This window comes from Bos taurus, chromosome 7, assembly GCF_002263795.3.
Source record: "Bos taurus isolate L1 Dominette 01449 registration number 42190680 breed Hereford chromosome 7, ARS-UCD2.0, whole genome shotgun sequence".
Classification (NCBI taxonomy): domain Eukaryota; kingdom Metazoa; phylum Chordata; class Mammalia; order Artiodactyla; family Bovidae; genus Bos; species Bos taurus.
In genome coordinates, this window is record NC_037334.1 from 66,903,128 (window position 1) to 66,921,686 (window position 18,559).

Here is an 18,559-nt window from a genome sequence, read left to right on the forward strand (position 1 = left end):
AATACAGACCTTTGCTTAAAAACCTTCTATGGAGCTTTCTAGCCTTAAAATATTGGGCAAGTTATTTACCCTCTCTGAGCCTTCCTTTCCTCATTTGCAAGGTGGTGATTAAAAAGTCTTATTTCATGGATTTTTTTTAAAATGCGGATTTTATGAAATAAAACAAAGCACTTGCTACAGTGCCTTCTGCATAGCAGACATTCAATAAATTTATGCACTCACTGACTTTTCAGGCAATGCATCAATCAGTCTTTACACTAAAACAGGGTTTTCTCACTATGTGTGTGCATGCTGCTGCTGCTGCTAAGTCGCTTCAGTCGTGTCCGACTCTGTGCTATCCCATAGACGGCAGCCCACCAGGTTCCTCTGTCCCTGGGATTCTCCAGGCAAGAACACTGGAGTGGGTTGCCATTTCCTTCTCCAATGCATGCATGCATGCATGCTAAGTTGCTTCAGCCGTGTGCAACTCTATGCGACCCCATGGACAGTAGCTCACCAGGCTCCACCGTCCACAGGATTCTCCAGGCAAGAACACTGGAGTGGGTTGCCATTTCCTTCTCCAGTGTGCATGCTAAGCCACTTCAGTCAAGTCTGACTCTTTGCGATCCTTTGGACTGTAGCCTGCCAATCTCCTCTGTCCATTGGATCTTCCAGGGAAGAATACTGGAGTGGGTTGCCATACCCTCCTACAGTGGAACTTTCTGACCCAGGGATCAAACCTACTTCTCTTATGTCTCCTGCATTGGCAGGCCGGTTCATGATCACTAGCGCCACCTGGGAAATCCTTCCTAACTGTGCAGTCTGTAGCATTTCCATGTAAAGTATAACAGGCAGTCATGGTGACTGAGTTTGAAAGCCTGAGATCAAATCCTGGATCTATAGCTTTCTGGTATACCCTGTGATAAGGGAATCTGTGATGATTTTCATAGATTCCTTTAAAATGAGAAGTTGGAACTGGTGGACACTTGATCTCTTTACAGTATGAAATACTCTGACTCAAATAATCACACTTTAGGTTATGGTTTTATTTATCTCAAATAAATCATAATATTCTCCATTCTAAAGTTCTTTGATAGGTGAAAAATAAGCACTTTTCCATTTTCTGTGATATATATCAAGTGGCAAGGAAATTTCTGCCTCCAAAAAAATTATTTTTTGAATTTTGGAAAGATATAATTGCCAAGGATCACATGTAGTCAGACAAAATTACCTCAATCCAAGTAATTAATCCTAGTTCTTTCCTCCCCTTAGTCAGTGGCCTGGGTCCCAGGATGACAAGATTCTGAGCAGCTTCTTTTTTGTGTGTCAGATTTGAACTCACTGATCTTTGCTACTTCTCCATTTCTTATCCTTTTCTAATAATCTACATTAGTTATTCAGCTGCTTTCCGCCATAACCAAGCAAGGTTTGGAATTTTGTGAAGCGATAAAGGTGAGCTCTATTGGAAAATAAGATTCTGGCTGCCAGTGGAACATTTGAATGCATGGTTGTTTTATAAATGACTTTTTCTGCTCATAGTCCATTGATACTGCTTCAGGGAATTGGAGATTTGGATAAATATTTTCTTGGCTTAATCCTTTCCTACATTCCAAGCTTCTCTCCTTTCTTCCCTCAGCCTGCCCCCAACCCCTGGCTGCCATCCATTCATACATCCATTAATTGATTTACTTCTGGAATATTAACTGAGTTGCTACTACATAGAAAACCTTCTGATAACCTCTGACCTATATTTCAGTGATAAAAAATATCCGAACCTTGCCTTCCAGGTTCAACTCACAAACTAGTGGAAGAGGTAAGATACACATACAACCAAAGTGAAAGTGAAAGTGAAGTCGCTCAGTCGTGTCAGACTCTTTTCTACCCCGTGGACTGTAGCCTACCAAGCTTCTCCGTCCATGGGATTCTCCAGGCAAGAATACTGGAGTGGGTTGCCATTTCCTTCTCCAGGGGATTTTCTCAACCCAGGGATCAAACCCAGGTCTCCCGCATTGCAGGCAGACGCTTTAACCTCTGAGCCACCAAAATTCAAGGCAAAAAGAATAAATACAGCTCAATGTATTTCATACCACATATTGCAGTTGATTACAAGATCGTGGAGTCAATCAGTAAATCTTAATCATTTTTTAAAAATATAAATTAAATAGGAAATACAGAAGTGAATCACATGTTACTTTTGTGAAACTTTTAACTTGTAAGTAAGTGTGTGTGTGTGTGTGTGTGTGTGTACAGCCATGGTGTAATATGTAAATTTCCTTTTTGTTTGTTTTGTTTTTACTATATGCTATATTCAAAAGTTTGAAGAACTGTAAAGACATGACCAGATAGAGAAATGTTTCTCAAACTTAATGTGCACATAAATCACCTAGAAATGTTGTTAAGATGAAGGTTCTGATTCAGTTGGTGTATGATGGGGCCTCAGATTCTCTTTCTGGCAAGCTCCCTGGTAATACTGTTGCTGCTGGTCCACATAAGACAGTTAGAGTGTCAGACTATTTCCAGTGGAAGAACCTGAGGAAACCCCTGAAGCCATTCATTTGTGACTTCAAGAGCATCCAAGGGATAAAAGAAAACAAGATTTTCCCTTCTCTTTCTGGTTTTTGCTTTTGGTAGATTGATAGAAATCTTTAGTCATTCTTCTCCAAAGTCTGTTGCTGAACTGCTTCCAGTTGCTTAATGTTGAAACCAAAGGACCAGATAAGCTTCAGATCAGTTACTGTGAAAAGCTCCGCTGTTGTCTCTGAGGGTTAGCCCCAGTTTTCAATTATTTCTCAAGCACATGTGCCTTTCCATACAGTGTCCCCTGCAATTAATGGCAGAGTACTTGCTATGAAACAAGCTTTTAAGAGCAAGGATAGAAGTTTCATTTATTTCACCTTTACCTGCTATTACATTTCATCCAGCTTCCATCACCTGCACCTGATAGCTGTCTTGACCGCCTAATGGTTTTCTCTGCTGGCAATTTCTTCTCTTTCTTCCTTCCCCTCTCCCTCATCTCTTCCCCTTTTAATCCATCCTGTACAGGGACATATTGATCATCCTAAAACGAAGCTTTCATTATTTTCCTTTACTGCTAAAAACCCTTCGTGGTTCCCCATCGCCTAGGCAAGCACTTTGCTCCTGCCAAACTTGTTTGCTGCTGCTGTAACATGACCTTCTTCATCTTTTAGTGACCTCTCTTCCTCCCCTTGAAGGATCTGGCTTTTCCAGATATTTGAATTCTGTCTACTCCTTCGAAGTTAGCTTAAATTCCACTTCTTTCACGAAGCCTTTTTTTTTGCTTTTTGAGAAACCTCAAAGGGAATTAATCTCTCTTTCAATTTGCTATGTCTCAGCACAACAAGGCTGAACATAGTTCGTGTACCGGTGCGTGGCAGACAAAACACAGGTTTGGCAGAAAGAGACCAAAACCGGAAGTGTCTCACCATTGGATTGTGTGACCTTGGACAGTCCAAGTGTCTTCTCCGAGCCTCCATTTCCCCACCAAGATAACAAGCAGATTGGAGCCTAAGAGCGCTAAGTCACTGTGTGTGTGCCTAGTGACATGCGCATTTTGTGGGTTTTTTTTTTTTAGTGATAATTTCCCTTATTTTAATCATACTTCTCGTTTAGTATTGAACCATTACCCATGTTTTAAAGTATTTTATAATTTTAAAATTCTCACACAAGTTTATCTTTCTTACTCCCATTAGGAAGAAACCTCATTTAACTGTGGGAGCAATGAGGCCCAGGAGGGCCTATGGAAGGGTCCTCAGAGCAGAGAGGACAACGCAACTTCCAACCACGGAGGGCCCCATGATCCAGGACATGGCCCGGCATCGCTCAAAGTGAGCCTCATTCATTATCTGTCAATTGATTGGAGGTTGTCAGGCCCACCTTGCAAGACAACTCCTCTCTCCCTGGAAGGAGGAGTACCTTGAAATCTGTGGGTTAACGGGAAAGGGAAAAGTCCTTACGCTGGGGGGAAGGCGGGGCAAGCCGAAACAGGCATATCTCTCACCCGGGGTTTCTGAAACCCATTCTCCGAGGGGGGAGACGTGACGGTATTCAAGGATACTTGGAACCTGTCCCTTTGGCGGAGACACGTAGCCGCCTCCAGCCGCTACTCGCGGCCGATCCTGTGCAGTGGAGCGCCCCCGCCCCCGGCAGGCTCCCTCCGCTTTGCAAAGGGAGGGGGGAGCTGGGGAAGCCTTGCACACTAGTCTTCCTGGAGCTGCAGACGAGGAGCTCCGTGCCCTCCCGAGCCTCTCAGCGGCTTCCCCTCGGCTGCGCGGGTGTGCAGGCTCTCCTCGCCACCCCCACGCACGGCTCGCCCTCCCTTCCTCCCTCCAACCCCGCGGCCGGAGCGCGCACACCGGGGCTCCGGCACGTGGGCGCGCGGGAGGCGGCGGCCGCTGCTGCCGCTGCCGGAGCCCAAGCCCGAGCCCCAGCCGGCGAGATTACCCTCCATGCTGCGGGCTCTGCGGCCGCCTTCCGCTCTGCCTCTGGCCGGAGCCCAGCCCCGCGAGCCGGTGAAGCCGCGGAGGGGAGGACACGGACAGGAGGAGGGGCGCGGCGGGCTGGGGCGAGCCGGGTTCTGAGCAAGGGGCGCCCGCAGCCGGGAGCTCTCGCTCGCTCTCTGCTCCCGGCGCTGCTAGGGGTTCCAGGCGGCGCGACGCCGCTGCACTCTTTCTAGGCGGCGGCCAGCGGAGGTTTCCCGCAGCCGGCCCCCATTACGCCGGCGAGTCCCTGTTTATCCCGGAGGACGCGCCCGGCCGCCCGAGCTGAAGCGAGCGCGAAGTCCGAAGTCACCCCCCCAGCGTCGCCAACTTCCCCGGGAGCCCCTCTCCCCGCCGCAGCCTGCGCCAGCCCTGGGAGCGATGCGCCCCCAGCCGGGCGGCGCGCCCTCTGCCAACTCGCCACTCATGGGATCCACCGCCCTCGGCTGCCCCGCTTGGAGCGCGTAGCCTTCGCCGCGTGGCCCGAGAGAGGAGCGAGACACCAAGGCGTTTTGTGGATTCCGCGCGCGCGCGCGCGGGTCTGCTAGGGTCTCCTGCGGGGCAGAGTCCATACCCAGGGGTGAGTAGCCCGGTCGGTCCAGGCGGCGCCCTTTCCTCCTAGGTAATTGCTTGCAGGCAAGGCAGGGAGAAAGTTGAGTCTCCCTGCACCTATCCTGGGATTTGGCAGCGAAACGCAACAGTGGTTCTCCAATCCGATTGCCTTCGGGGCTTCCCTGAATGCCTTCATTTCTAAACCAAGCAGGGAGACCTCTTCCGCTTCCCAAGGAGAAAGGGGGCTCCCTAGAGCAGGCCCCTGACTGTTCCCCAATCAATTTGCCATTTGGGGCTTTTCAGCCGCCCGCGCATTAAGCAGGCACCCAGCATATGCGCTTAGAGATCTGCAGCCACCTGGGCGTTCTCAGAGACCCAGGGCAGCCCGCGCCCCTAGGGGAGGTCTAAGCGTGCTTCATTATAGGCAACAGCTGGGATACAAGGAACTGTGTATGTGGGTGATTGGGAGTGGGAAACGAAGCCACAGGGGAAGGCGCGAGTGAAATTTATCTGTCACTGACGGGTAGGGTACCTTGGGTGCCCCGCTCCGCGGTTCGGGTTTGGGGGCGCAAGATCTGGGGCAGCCGGACAGAGTCCAACAGGTGGCCTGCGCGGGCTTCCTGGAGCCGGGCGCGGGGGAGGGGAACCGCTCCCTCCACAGGGCCGAGGCTGCTGCTTCTGGGGAGGGGGAGCATATGAACATGGGTAAAGAAATGAGCTCTCTGCTCTCAGGCCCGATTTGGGGTGAGTGTGTGAGGCATCCAAATGCCTCCTGTCGGAAAACAGCGGCCTCATTGTGAGCCTGACTGCGGTTTCAACTTGCAGGCAACTGAGGGGGCATTCAGCTGGGGCGACGCGGACTTGGCTGATCCTCGGATGCCAGCCCGGCCTTCTTCGTGGCCCCTGTGGCGGGTATTCCAGTTCCCTAGGCTGGGCAACGAGCCAGACCTCAGCGTTTTGCTCCTCTATGTTCCCCGAAGGGGAGGGGGAGTTGCAGAAACACCCGGGCCAGGCACGAGTTTATTCTTCTTTACCTCTCTGCTGCACTTTTATCCTAAGACTCAGATGGAGGTATTGTGTTGGAGTGCCTGGGAAGGGTGTGGACAGGTGGTGTGCGTGGGTCAGTGTGAGGACATGTCGTTTGAGAGCTGGACAGAAAGAGAATAGAGACCGTGTATCCCCCACCCACGGAGATGCACAATGACAGAGGGCGGGGCAGCGCTTTGAAAAAGTTTCTTCTGAATGCACCATCCTTCCAGTAATGTGAATGTGCAAAATACTCCAGGGGCGCTGAAACCAGTGGCACTCCAAAGTGGCATCTTCCCTTGTCAGCTGTGTGGCTTCCTCCCTCAGTTTGTTCATCGGTAGATTGGGGACAGTTATCTCTGCTCCTGGCAGAAGCCTCTCTGTCTGTAAAGGAGATACTTAAAGATGGGTGTCAGGTTGGAAGAAGTGGGAGCCACTGCGGGGAGGTGTGTGGGAAAACAAGTTGTCTGGAGGCACCATGCATAGGAGACACTCCTTTTCACTCAGATTTTGTGTTTGGAGGAGGTTGATTGGTTTTGAGGAGATTAATGGAGATTTTGAAATGCTAAAGCTTTCCCAACACCCCCTTGGCACCGCCACTCCGCTGTCTGCCAGCGAGCTGTTTGTATTATGGAAATAAAGTGACGGACACTCAAAATGCAAAAAGAAGCCTCCACTGCTTGTGCTTGGTCCAGCAGTTTCTCCTTCAGGGGAGGCTCTAGGTACTACAGCAGTTTAGCTGTGCTGTTTCCACTCTGTTATTGCTACTGGTCTTTCCAGCCCCCATTTAGTGTCCCTTCCGAGGAGTTATCCTCCTCACTCCTCACTCCGGGACTCTGGCAGCAGATTGCCAAGGGTTTTTAAGTAGAGTGAGCCTCTTGATTTGTAGAGGGTGCTGGCTGATTGCACAGGGCCAGCCTGCGTGGCTGCCCAGAAGCCTGACTCCTGGAGGTTTCTTATTAGGAGGGGAGCCAGGAGCTGGGGCATCAAGAAGAAGAATGGGCAACAAGGTGTTGTGTATAACAGAGGTTGGAAAGAGAGATACATGGACAGATGTACAGAAACCAAGAAGCAGGAAAAGGAAGAGGCAGAGAGACACACACAGGCAGAACAAGGGAGGAATCAGAGAGACAAACATACAGAGGCAAAATGAGAGAGGGAAAGAGAGAAGGAAGGTAGAGGGTGGATAGGACAAAGCTTAAGAGGAGTGAGGAGTGAGAGAAGTGGGAATAAGGAAAAAGAAGGAAAAGATATCCAAAGAAAAGAACATAAGCAAAGAAAGCCTAAGGAGAAAGAGATGGGAACCAGGTAAAGAAGCCAGGTGGGGTGGAGAGGAAGGGTGGAACATAGAGGATGCAGAGGAAGCAGGAGGCACTTGCTTTTGTATTGAAGTTTTAGAAACCACACTGCCATTCCAAGGATGTTGACATAATCCACATCCTTAAGTAGCCAGCCCTGGGTTAGTGTTTGTTTCTCTGGGGAGTCGTGCATTATGCGAAATTGGACACCCACTTGGAACCCAGCTGCATTGGAGATGACAAGAAGATAAGTTTAGATTTTTGGTAAACATGCAGATGCACAAGTTCATTTACCTTCAGTGTTTTTTTTTTTTTTTTTCTCCTGGGTAAACACAGGGTTGGAGAATTGAGGGGCAGGGGGCTGTATCATGAATAGCATTTGCCGCTGATTCTCTAAACCGTATTTAAGGAAGAGTCTCTTGGTAGCTTCTGAGAAAAGCACAGTACTGGACGTGTTTCCCCATGGGGTTTGAGCCAATAGGGACAGGAATGTGCTAATTTAATGAGTGCCCTGTTGATTCTAAAGCAGGGTGTCCCTGAATCACACTTTGATAAACATACTATAGGTGGAATAACACCCTTCTCTAATTTGTGCCCACGTTTCCTCTTAAGAGACACAGTTTAATGCCTCTCTCTGGTATCCTGCCCTCCCCAGAGAAGCTTTTTTCTTGTGAGTTTCTCTTGATAAAAGATAAGCCTAAGGATTGCTCAGCCAGGGTTACCTTCCCCTGAACCTCATTAATCACAGTAGCTCCAGGGGACAGCAGACAGCTCTTCTGGTTGACCTTGTCAGGGGTGTTCTCAACCAACAGGTATCGGACACTTGGCGGGGGCCCTGTCCTGGACAGTCTTTGTGCACTGTGTACTTAAAACTCAGAAAAATCTATGCCACAGGCATTGTTACTGTTGTCAGCATTTTATAGTTGAGGAAGCTGAGACAAAGAAATTATTACTTGTCCCTGTGAAGTTGTCTGTAACCCAGCAACTGGGAAGCAGCAGTGAGGAGATGTGACCTGGATTTGGTCGACTCCAGGGTTCAAGACCCTGATGCTGGGAAAGACTGAGGGCAGGAGGAGAAGGGGACGACAGAGGATGAGTTGGCTGGGTGGCATCACTGACTCAATGGACGTGAGTTGGAGTAAGCTCTGGGAGTTGGTGATGAATAGGGAGGCCTGGCATGCTGCGGTTCATGGGATCGCAAAGAGTCGGACACGACTGAGCAACTGAACTGAACCAGGGTTCAAGGTCCTAATGACATACTGTGCTGTCTGCTAAACCTAGTACTCCATTCTAGACTGATGGAATCAAAGATCTCAGAGATCTTTCCCAGGCACTCTCTCCCCGCACCTTATCAATTGAGAAAATTGAGAAGCAGCTTAAGAACTGCAGAGAGACTTGCCAGAGACCCTACAACCAGCAGATGTCAGAACTGGGACCTGCCCTGCTATCTCGAGTCTCAGCCCAGCCTTCTCTGCACTACACCAATGGTTGTCGTATTTGGCTGATCCTTGAGGTAAAATGAACATTTAATCAAAATGCAAGTGCCCAGACCCTACTAGAGGCTTACTGAATCAAAACCTTTGGGAAGAGAGCCCAGAAATCTGTATTTTTAGTCCCTGCCTCAACTCTTTATCTGCCTAGTACCGTTTGCCCCAGTTATTCTTTAGCTCTTGGCATCTGACGCCGTGGATCCCTTTCAAACAGCTTCGAGAGGAGAACTCCAAGCCCCTCCTGCTTCTAGCAAAACACACACAAAGTAGTATACTCTCTGCCTGCTGCAGCCCATGCTGACATACCACGGATAGGGAAACAAGCTGGTCATCCTAGAGGCAACTTTGAGAGCTCTTTGGGAGGTGTAGCCATCACAGTGATGTTTGTTAGATTTGATTTTTCCTGTGCCAAGTTGAAAGTGTTTAAGGAAGCATCGAATGCTGCTTCAGTGCATCAGTGTCAGTATTTGTAGTAATGCTTGACACAAAATGACGGTGAGCCAGGCCAATGTGCTGCTGTGTCAGAGTGTCAAGCCCTGTCTCCCAATTTAGTGGGTCTAGCTGTGGGATAAGAAAAACCGCTTTCCTCCCCTTTATTATCATGTTTTTGACTCCTCTGGGATATGTCAGTGCCTCCTTTTGCAGGTAACAAGTTGCCATCACACCCACGCTCTTTCTAGCACACTTAAATTGTTTTCTCGGTAACCTCAACATCTTTTCCCTTCTGTTTCATTGAAAAGTGGCCAAAGGTGCCAGACATCTTGTCCAGCAAACTGTTTTGTCATCTTTCCCTTTTCAGGTCCAAATTTATTTTCTGAATCTGTTGCTTTTAACCCTGACCTCTTATTCAAGGATGGTAATTGAGCTGAGGTAGAACTGATAGGCAGCTGTGTGATACATGTGTTATAAATAACTACAGCCGTTTGTGAATGGGATGCAAACTGAGGAGAACCTACATTCTTATACTCACCGTGTCTCCATCTTTAATAATCTAGGAATATTTTGACTACTTCAGGGGGCAAAGCTGCTTTTCTGCCATGGGTGGTAGAAGTACAAGGTGGAAAGAAACACTGAATCGTTAAGACTTGGGCTGTGAATGCAGACCACTAGAGGTTAAGGCCTGCCTACACCTTGTTGGTTGTTATAACCTTGGTCTGGTTATTGAACTTGCCCGTGTCTCCATTTCTTATCTGGACGTTGATGATGATAAAAAAATGTCCTTTCTATGTATGCTGCCAGGACTTATCTTGGTCAGTGACTGAAGTGCTGAGCCCAGTGTCTGGCACGTAGTGACGACTCATCTGTTACCTACTATTTACTAAACAGATGTCACATGCCAGGTTCCATTAAATCGAGGATAAAACTGATATCACACAAGTTAAGCAACTTGCCCAGGTCAACCAGATCTTAAGTGCTAGACGCCGACTTGCAACCCAGATCTGTCCTTTTAAATTCTCCTGACTTACTTCTACGTTGCTATGAGTCACTGTTCTTTCCTTAAACAATAAGACAGAGTATTGCATATGAAACATACTCTAGTTTGTATTTTAGTTAAACCCATTAGTAGAGTGTCAGAGCTGTTCTAGTGAGGATCTTTTGAATTTGGGGGGATAATTTTTAGGTGGTTAAATCTCCTCCAAATATTTGCTTTTGATTTCCCAGCAGTTTGGAAGAGTTTTCATGTATCCATCCCCTTCTGCTTTTGCTTAAATAACTTCTGTCTGTTTTAAAAGTCTCATTGTAGATTCTGTTTGGGAAAATCTCAACTTGACTGTTCAAGTGTTAGTTGCTCAGTCATGTCCAACTCTTTGCCACCCTATAGGACTGTAGCCTGCCAGAATCCTCTGTCCATAGAATTCTCCAGGCAAGAATGCTGGAGTGGGTTGCCATCTCCTCCTCCAAGGGATCTTCCCAACCCAAGGATTGAACTCGGGTCTTGTGCATTGCAGGCTGATTCTTTACTGGCTAAGTCATCAGAGAAGCAGACTCTTCAAGGGCTGAATTAAATGTCTTCATAATATGTTCCTTCACTTACATTGTAATATGTACCCATTCATGTCTTTATATCTGCTACTCAGTCTGTAAATGTTTCTTGAGATCATGGACATGGTCTCAATTGAAGTTATATACACAGTGCCTAGGACAGTATGTGACATATAGAAAACTTACAAAATATTTTTGAATGTCTTATTGAAACTTTCAGCTAATTCTAGATGTTCCAGAAAAAGTGGTCATTGTCCTTAAATTCTAAAAGGAAAACATCCAGATGTTGGAATTGAAAACCTAGCTATATAATGTGTCCCCAGAGGCTTTAAGTTCTTTAGATGGAAGAGGAATGTTGTGATATCAGTAGTTGTGATTAACTACCTTGGTAGCTTTGGGCAAGTTCCATCCTGATGTTGCTTAAGATGTAATTAGAAGGGACATTCTGATTTATAAGTTAATGTGATTTTATCTGTACATTTAATTAGTTTCTCAGAAAGGCACTTTTGTTCCTCCGCCTAAATGTTTTAAAAATTAATAGGCTCCTGGAGTTAGAACCAAGGTTAGAGATAATCTGGTTCTACCAGCTTGTACAAGAGACAAGAAAACTGAGATTCAGAGAGGGAAAGAGATTTGCTTGGTTACCCAGCAAGTTAGTGCCAGAGGCAACGTGAGAGCCAGAGGTGTTGGCTGCTTGCTCAGGACTCTTTTTTTCTTTGAATTTTTGTTAGAGTATAGATGATTTACAATGTTGTGTTAGTTTCAGGTGTATAGTGAAGTGAATCAGTTATAAATGTATTCACTCTTTTATAGCTTCTTTTTCATAAAAGCTGTTACAGAGTATTGAGTCGAGTTGCTTGTGCTATACAGTAGGTCCTTATTAGGTATCTATTTTATATAATAGTAGTACCTATATTGCCCAGGGATCTTAATGCACAGCCAAGAGTGATGAACACAACAGTGGTGAGCCACTTGTTTGCTTTGAAGGCATGCTTGCAAGCCTTCTGCATGTATATAGCCTGAACTTTGCAAAATTTCAAGATAAAGCTCATACTGAGAAGGAGGAAAGAGGGACTAAATGATTTGCTTCCAGGGCAAATCCCAAGTGTCAGAGACATTTGTGGAAGAGCATCCTGGCAGGTCCTACATTGGTAAGCTTGTGGATTTCTGGGATTCCCAGTCTGCTTTCCAAACAAGGAAATATGACCTGACAGGGATCTTCCTTTGATGTTATCGAGGGTGATATTTCAAGGAGACATGGAAGATGTATGGAAGTTCATTGCCAAGCCCCTGACACAGGGGTGTTGGCAGAAGAGCAGTTCAGATCACTCTTCCCCTTCCTTTTTAGTGCTTTTGTTTTTTAAAAGATGGGCGCAGTCACCTTAGGACCCTTCTCTCTACCTCTGGGGTGCCTTGGAGTCTGACTAAATAGACCAGCCTAAATATATCCTCAGACACAGAACTGTGTGCAGTGTACTCTGATGTTGTTAACACACAGATCTTTATCACATGGTGTCAATATTATGGAGACAGTTAAGACACAGATCATTGGTGCAATATATTGTGGATGATCCTTTGGAAACATTATAATTAGTGCTGACAAGGCAGTAGAAATAGCTCAACACAGCACCTTCCCTGCCTCCCAAAAGGCTTGCCAAGTCAACCCAAAGTAACAAGACTTTGATTATTCAAGGAGAGAAGGCACAGTTAAGAATTCTCTTTGCCCCTCAACTGTAGTCATTCTGAGATTATTGGTGCTGTATTTTGTATTTTTTGTTGGGGGGTAATTGATTTACAATATTGTGTTGATTTCTGTCGTACATCAACATGAATCAGCCACAGGTATACATATGTTCCCCACCTCCTGAACTCCTCTGCCACCTCCCACCCCATCCTACACCTCTAGGTTGACACAGAGCACTGGGTTGAGCTCCCTGAGTCACACAGCACATCTCTTCTTGCTATCTATTTTACATATGAGTGAAGTAAGCCAGAAAAAGAAAGACAACTATTAATGCATAGGTGTGGGATCTAGAAAGATGGTACTGATGAACGTATTTGCAGGCAGCAATGTGCTGTTTTTGCTTTGCTGTCCAATGGCTGGGTGCAAGGGAGAGGCACCTCTTTTTGTAGCTTTAGCACCAGAATGAGTTGCTCCCTTCCCTAGCCCGTCTGGCTGCTTGCAGTTCCTCTACTTGAAATAGTTTGGGATTTTCCATCATGGTCTTCTATTAAAATGCAGAACTTCCTATGTAGATATCATTTAGCTGCTTTAGCTGCATAGACCTAACATTCCACCATATACTTGTCATTTTATGGAACCATTTTGACAAGTATTAAGGACCACCAGCACATCAGTTACTATTTCTGTTGATGGTGCTAATGTTTGGGTTTATTAAGGACCTAGGGGAATGGCTACCCACTCCAGTATTCTTGCCTGGAGAATTCCATGGACAGTGGAGCCTGGCAAGCTACTGTCCATAGCATATCAAAGAGTCAGACATGACTGAGTGACTAATGCTAACACTATTTGTGGTTGAAAGGCTCTATGGAGGGGCAGGATCAGTGATGAGGGCCCTGTGGCTCTCTTCTGTGAACCTTTACAGACTTTTTGACCAAATGACTGGGGATAAGATCCTGGGGGTAGAAGAAGCATTGATGCCAACTTGGGTGTCTTTTACTCCTATACATGTTTCTCTCTAGACCACTTCCTGCTTCACAACCCAGAGGGCATTACTCTTACATTTAAGGGTATTAGTGCAACCACCAATGAAAGTCTGGTTTTCACGTGCTTCATGTGCAAAGACCCCTATTCTAGAAACTCTGATGATCTTTTGTTGGGATGGGGGCAGAATTTTTTAAATTGGTGAATTTTAATTTTTAACACTGCATATGAGTAGTAAAAATGTAAACTGTACAAATTGGTAAGAAATACGCATTCTTTCGTCCCTGATCCCAGTTCCTCTTTTCCTAGTACAAGCATGTATCCAGAGTCTTCTGTTTTTTCTTTGCTGTATGTAGGAACAAAAAGCATGTGTTTTTTCTCTTTCACATATATAGCATGTATGCTATACCTTTTTTTCTTTTAATTTAAATCGTACATCATAGTGATAGTTAACATAAGTTTATATTGAGCTACTTAGCTGTAGTAAAGTGTAGTGATTGAGAAACTGCAGGGCTAACCTGCCTCTTGTGTGTGAGTGAGTGAGAGAGAGAGAGAGAGAGAGAGAATGGGGAGGGGAGGGAAGGACATGTGGGGCTTTTTGTACCATGTAACTACCAGCAGTTATTTGTTGAAGACCTATTGTCCTTGGGATCCTGGGAAGACAGGGGAAGTGAAGACATTGCTTTTATTCCTGAAGAATCCAGAGCCATCATTTATTTACTCCAAACAGTTGGAGAATGATAAGCAATTGTGTGTTACTGAGACTTAAGCCATATGCTGTCTAGGAGGTATCTGCTATGAGATCATTCCCTGCAAAAAAGGAAAGTGTGTACAAAGGCCCTGGAGTGGAACTGTGAGTGTCACAGTCAAGAACCAGCAGGGAAGCTAGTGGTACTTGAAGTAGAGGACTGCAGTGGCACATGTTGATTCCTAATGTACAGGCGTGTAACAGAAATAAAATATTCCATCTAACCTGCCTCAGCTAGGTGTCTATAGAAGGTTTAAAAAAGGCTGTGTGACTATTTCCAAGGTATGAGACAATAGATTTTACTTTACAGAGTCCAGGATTTTTCAGCATAACTCTCCTGCCTATTATCCTAGTGAGTTTGAGGGAAACATAAAAATGTACCCTGGAAACAGGTGTTCAATGAAGGAACATACACTTGAACAAATGAATTAATTAGAAAGTGAACTCACTAGTTTGGTTTGTGAAAAATAATGGAAGAGACATGCAACTCCATCCTGATTAGAAGGCAGGAAGTTTCTGAATGAAGCAAGTTTTAAGTTATCACCTGGGATATGACATACCAGCCAAAGTGGGGAGGAAATTTTACTTCATACTCAAAATTACAGGTTTTTTCCTTTTTAAAATCAGTTGTTTGGATGGCAGTAGAATGAAATTAAACAGCACAGAGGATTCCAATTCCAGTTCCAGTTCAGTCGCTCAGTCGTGTCCAGCTCTCTGCCACCCCATGAATCGCAGCACGCCAAGCCTCCCTGTCCATCACCAACTCCCAGAGTTCACTCAGACTCACGTCCATTGAGTTGGTGATGCCATCCAGCCATCTCATCCTCTGTCGTCCCCTTCTCCTCCTGCCCCCAATCCACCCTCCCCTATCCTACCTTAATGAAGGTTTTGGTGTGATTGTCTCAGTGTTACTCTCAACAGCTCAAAGAAATAGAGAGCGGCTGTATCAAAATGCTTGAAATGTATCAGTATTGTTTTGCATGACACATTTTTAACAAAAAAAGTATCTCTTAATGCCCTGCTTTTTATTTGTATGCATCATAGTGAAAAGTGTTATAAAGGACCACTTGATTTTGAGAAAATATTTATATTGGATGCTTTCTGTGTGTTTATTTCTCTTAAGAAAAAAATAGTAATGGAAACATTGTCAGTCTGGGTGAGTTCTTTTTCAGATGCAAGATCACTCACACTGAAATCTTTTTGTACTCAAATTGTGCCTGCCGGTCTTAAAAGAGGGCAGTCAGGATAATATGATAAACTGGCCCGTGTGTTCAATCTTAGCTCATCAGAGCTGCGCCAGAATTGACATTTTTGTACAGTATGGCTTGATGCTCTGATTACAAATTGGTCCTGAGTAGCTAGACTCTTTGTAATTTTATTCACTGAGGGATTGTGCTTGTATCATTAGGTCTGTTTTGATTTTGAAACCTGGAGGAGGAAATATACTTCTGGTCCCCTTTCTTATTTAAGCCAGTGTGTGAGAGAGATTCATATGGAAACAAATGTAATTTATTGTATGCAAAAATAAGAGTTTCATCTTCCTTCAAGGCAGTGATGATAGCATTTCTCTGCCCATTTCTTCTCTTCCTTCCCTTTTTGCAAAAGCAACTGAAATTGTAGTTTTACAAAGGATATTAAGTATTTATTATTTCTCATTGTTGATTTTACTTGTGATAAGTGGATGGATTATTTTGGAAAAGAGTATATCTCTAATTGTAGGTCTTTTGGGCTTGTTGTCAAGAATTCTGTTTTTAATTCAGTTGTATGAATTGTTTACACAGTGAAATTACTGAGTATTTTTTGATCAAGAACCTTTTGTGCTTAGGGTCTTGGGAGAATAAAAGACAAGTAAATACAATGCTTTCTGTCCTTGGAAAACCTGGAGATGACATGTATTTACCCAGAGCAGATTGAGAATGTTGAACTATTGCACATAATTAAGAGTTAAATTGGATGTTACGGACAGTGAATCCACTAGGATTCAGAGAAGGAAGTGATTAGCTAGGAACAACATAATTGGGTGACATTTCCAACGTGTCATCAGAGAACCACCGTGTAATAGACAAGTGGACAGTTTTATATGATATTACACACCCTGAACTCTTGCAACAATAAACTAAAATGATTATTTTATACTGTCACTTGATATAGCCTACTTCAAAGGCTATAAACCTAGATTTCAATGTTTTACTATGCTTGGAGCAAACAAGGGAAATCTCTAGCCCTTCATGTACCCAGCAAACCTTGAACTGAACCCCCAGTGACAAATACTGAGTAAGGAACAAGTAAGAAAGACCAGAATTATTCTGCATGTGATACTCGTAGCTCTGTTTCTGAGGATCAGCCTTGAGTAAGCCAGTTGTAAACTAGAAGGTAAGGAATCTGAACCTGGCTCCCAAATAATATCAGGACCTGGAAGGAAGGGGATGAAGTGGTTCTAGGTTCTAGACTATAGGAGCCCCACAGGGAAGATAAAAAAAAAAAGTGATTTCACAATCAAAGATGGTAGAAATATACAGGAAAACCAACCATTATCGGTGAGAATATCAGAAGGGAGACAAAACAGAAAACAGACTTAATTCCCTGAGATTTTCAAGTATTTGAATGATCACATATAGAATTAAAAAAATTTGGTATGACTCTTTAAAGGAATAAAAAGAAATTATTTAAAATACAGGCATGCATATCGTCAATCTAGTTAGAAACTTGTCAGTTTTATGAGACATCTCAAAGGTTTACAGATCCTGTATTTTGTTCTTCAAAAGACATATAGAGATAAGCTATGAACCAAAATATTTTTTTGAAAAACATGTAAATGATGAAAAGTCATGACTAGAATATATAAAAAGCTATCATTAAATAAGAAAAAAAATAGCCTAATGGGCTTCAATAGGAGTTACCCTAAAAAGAAACAAATAACCAGTATACATATGAAGAATTATGTGACCTCATAGTACCTGGGGGAATGCAAAGAGAGACATCACTGAATTCTCATTTATATTTGCTAGATTAGAATAGATTAAGAAGTCCGAAAACGTGAAGTGTTGGAGAGAACGTTAATACACTGATTTGGGGAATGCAATCATTTAGAAATATCCTGTGGCATTTGCTTGTGACTTTAAACATTGGTCTACTTTATGACTCAGCAATTCCACTCCTAATGTGTATCTCCTCCAGGTATTTTGATCGTGTGTCACAATTGACACATACCAGAATATTCATAAAAGCACTGTTTATAATAACAAGAAAGTGGAAATAACCAAAATCTCCATTAGTAGGAGAGTGAATAAATTGTGAAATATTTATGCAGTGGGTTATATGGCAGAGAAGAAGAGTGAGTTATGACTATATACACTAACCTGGAGATGAATATAAAAACATTGAATAAAATTATATTATTTATGATATATCACCTATAGCAACTTTGTGTTTTCTTCAAGGAACACTAAAGTTATTTTTTATTTTTTTAAAGGAAAGAAATGTAAGCAAAGTTCAGGATATGGATGATAGTGGTTTCTTCTTGGCGGCAGGCAACTGAATGGAATAGGACGAGGATGTGGTAAATGGAGTCCTGGGGTGTCCACCTTTTAGAAGCAAAGGGTTTAGGGGTTTTGCTGACCTTTATCTCTGGAAGTGTGGCTACTGGAATTGACTTTCAGAAGAGGGACTCTCACTGCTTAGCTAGATTTGGGAAGCTTTTGTTCTAGTGCAAAACTCCCACTGATCTTTTTGTATGGGTTTTAAACCCTCTGATAGTGGCTACAGAACAACTGGTCTTCCTTGGAGAGTAGGGACCTTTTATTGGCACTTATGAACTCAGTGTTGTTATTTCCATTTTATTTTATTTTTTTTTGTTATTTCCGTTTTAAAGAGAAGATGGTTAACTATTTGCTTATGAGTTGCCAGCTACAAAGAGCTAGGGCTGGGATTTGAACCCCAGCTTTTTGGCTTTACAGTTTACCATCAACATAAGATAGTTATTCCTGAATTATAGCACTTGTCATATTCCATGTTAGAAGGTTATAAGATTATAATAAGATAATCTTTATTGGAAGCCTTAGAGTATTTTCCCTAGCCTACTAATGTTACTCCCTGTCTCCCTGTCTTGATAAAGTGGCACCATTTGTGCAGACCAGAAACCCAGAATTATCCTTGACATTTCTAAACATTTCACCCTGTCTCTAGTCAATCAGACTCTTAACATTCCTAAACAATTTTACAGCCTGACCGTTGGTCTTTGTCTCTACTTGGTTGCCTGAAGAACCTTTAAAAACAGGCAAATCTGATTCTGATATTTTTGGCCACCAAAATTAACATTATTC

General features: G+C 44.1%; 1 protein-coding gene across 2 annotated transcripts in view; it reads left to right on the top strand.

Moving 5' to 3' along the window:
- Nucleotides 1-4,375: 4,375 nt before the first annotated feature.
- SGCD (sarcoglycan delta) overlaps nt 4,376-18,559 on the top strand; it is a 1,117,349-nt gene continuing 1,103,165 nt past the window's right edge. For both annotated transcript variants that reach the window (XM_059888161.1, XM_024994220.2), the window contains exon 1: nt 4,376-5,055. The gene's annotated coding sequence lies outside the window, so the exon portion shown is untranslated. The remainder of the gene's footprint in view (nt 5,056-18,559) is intronic.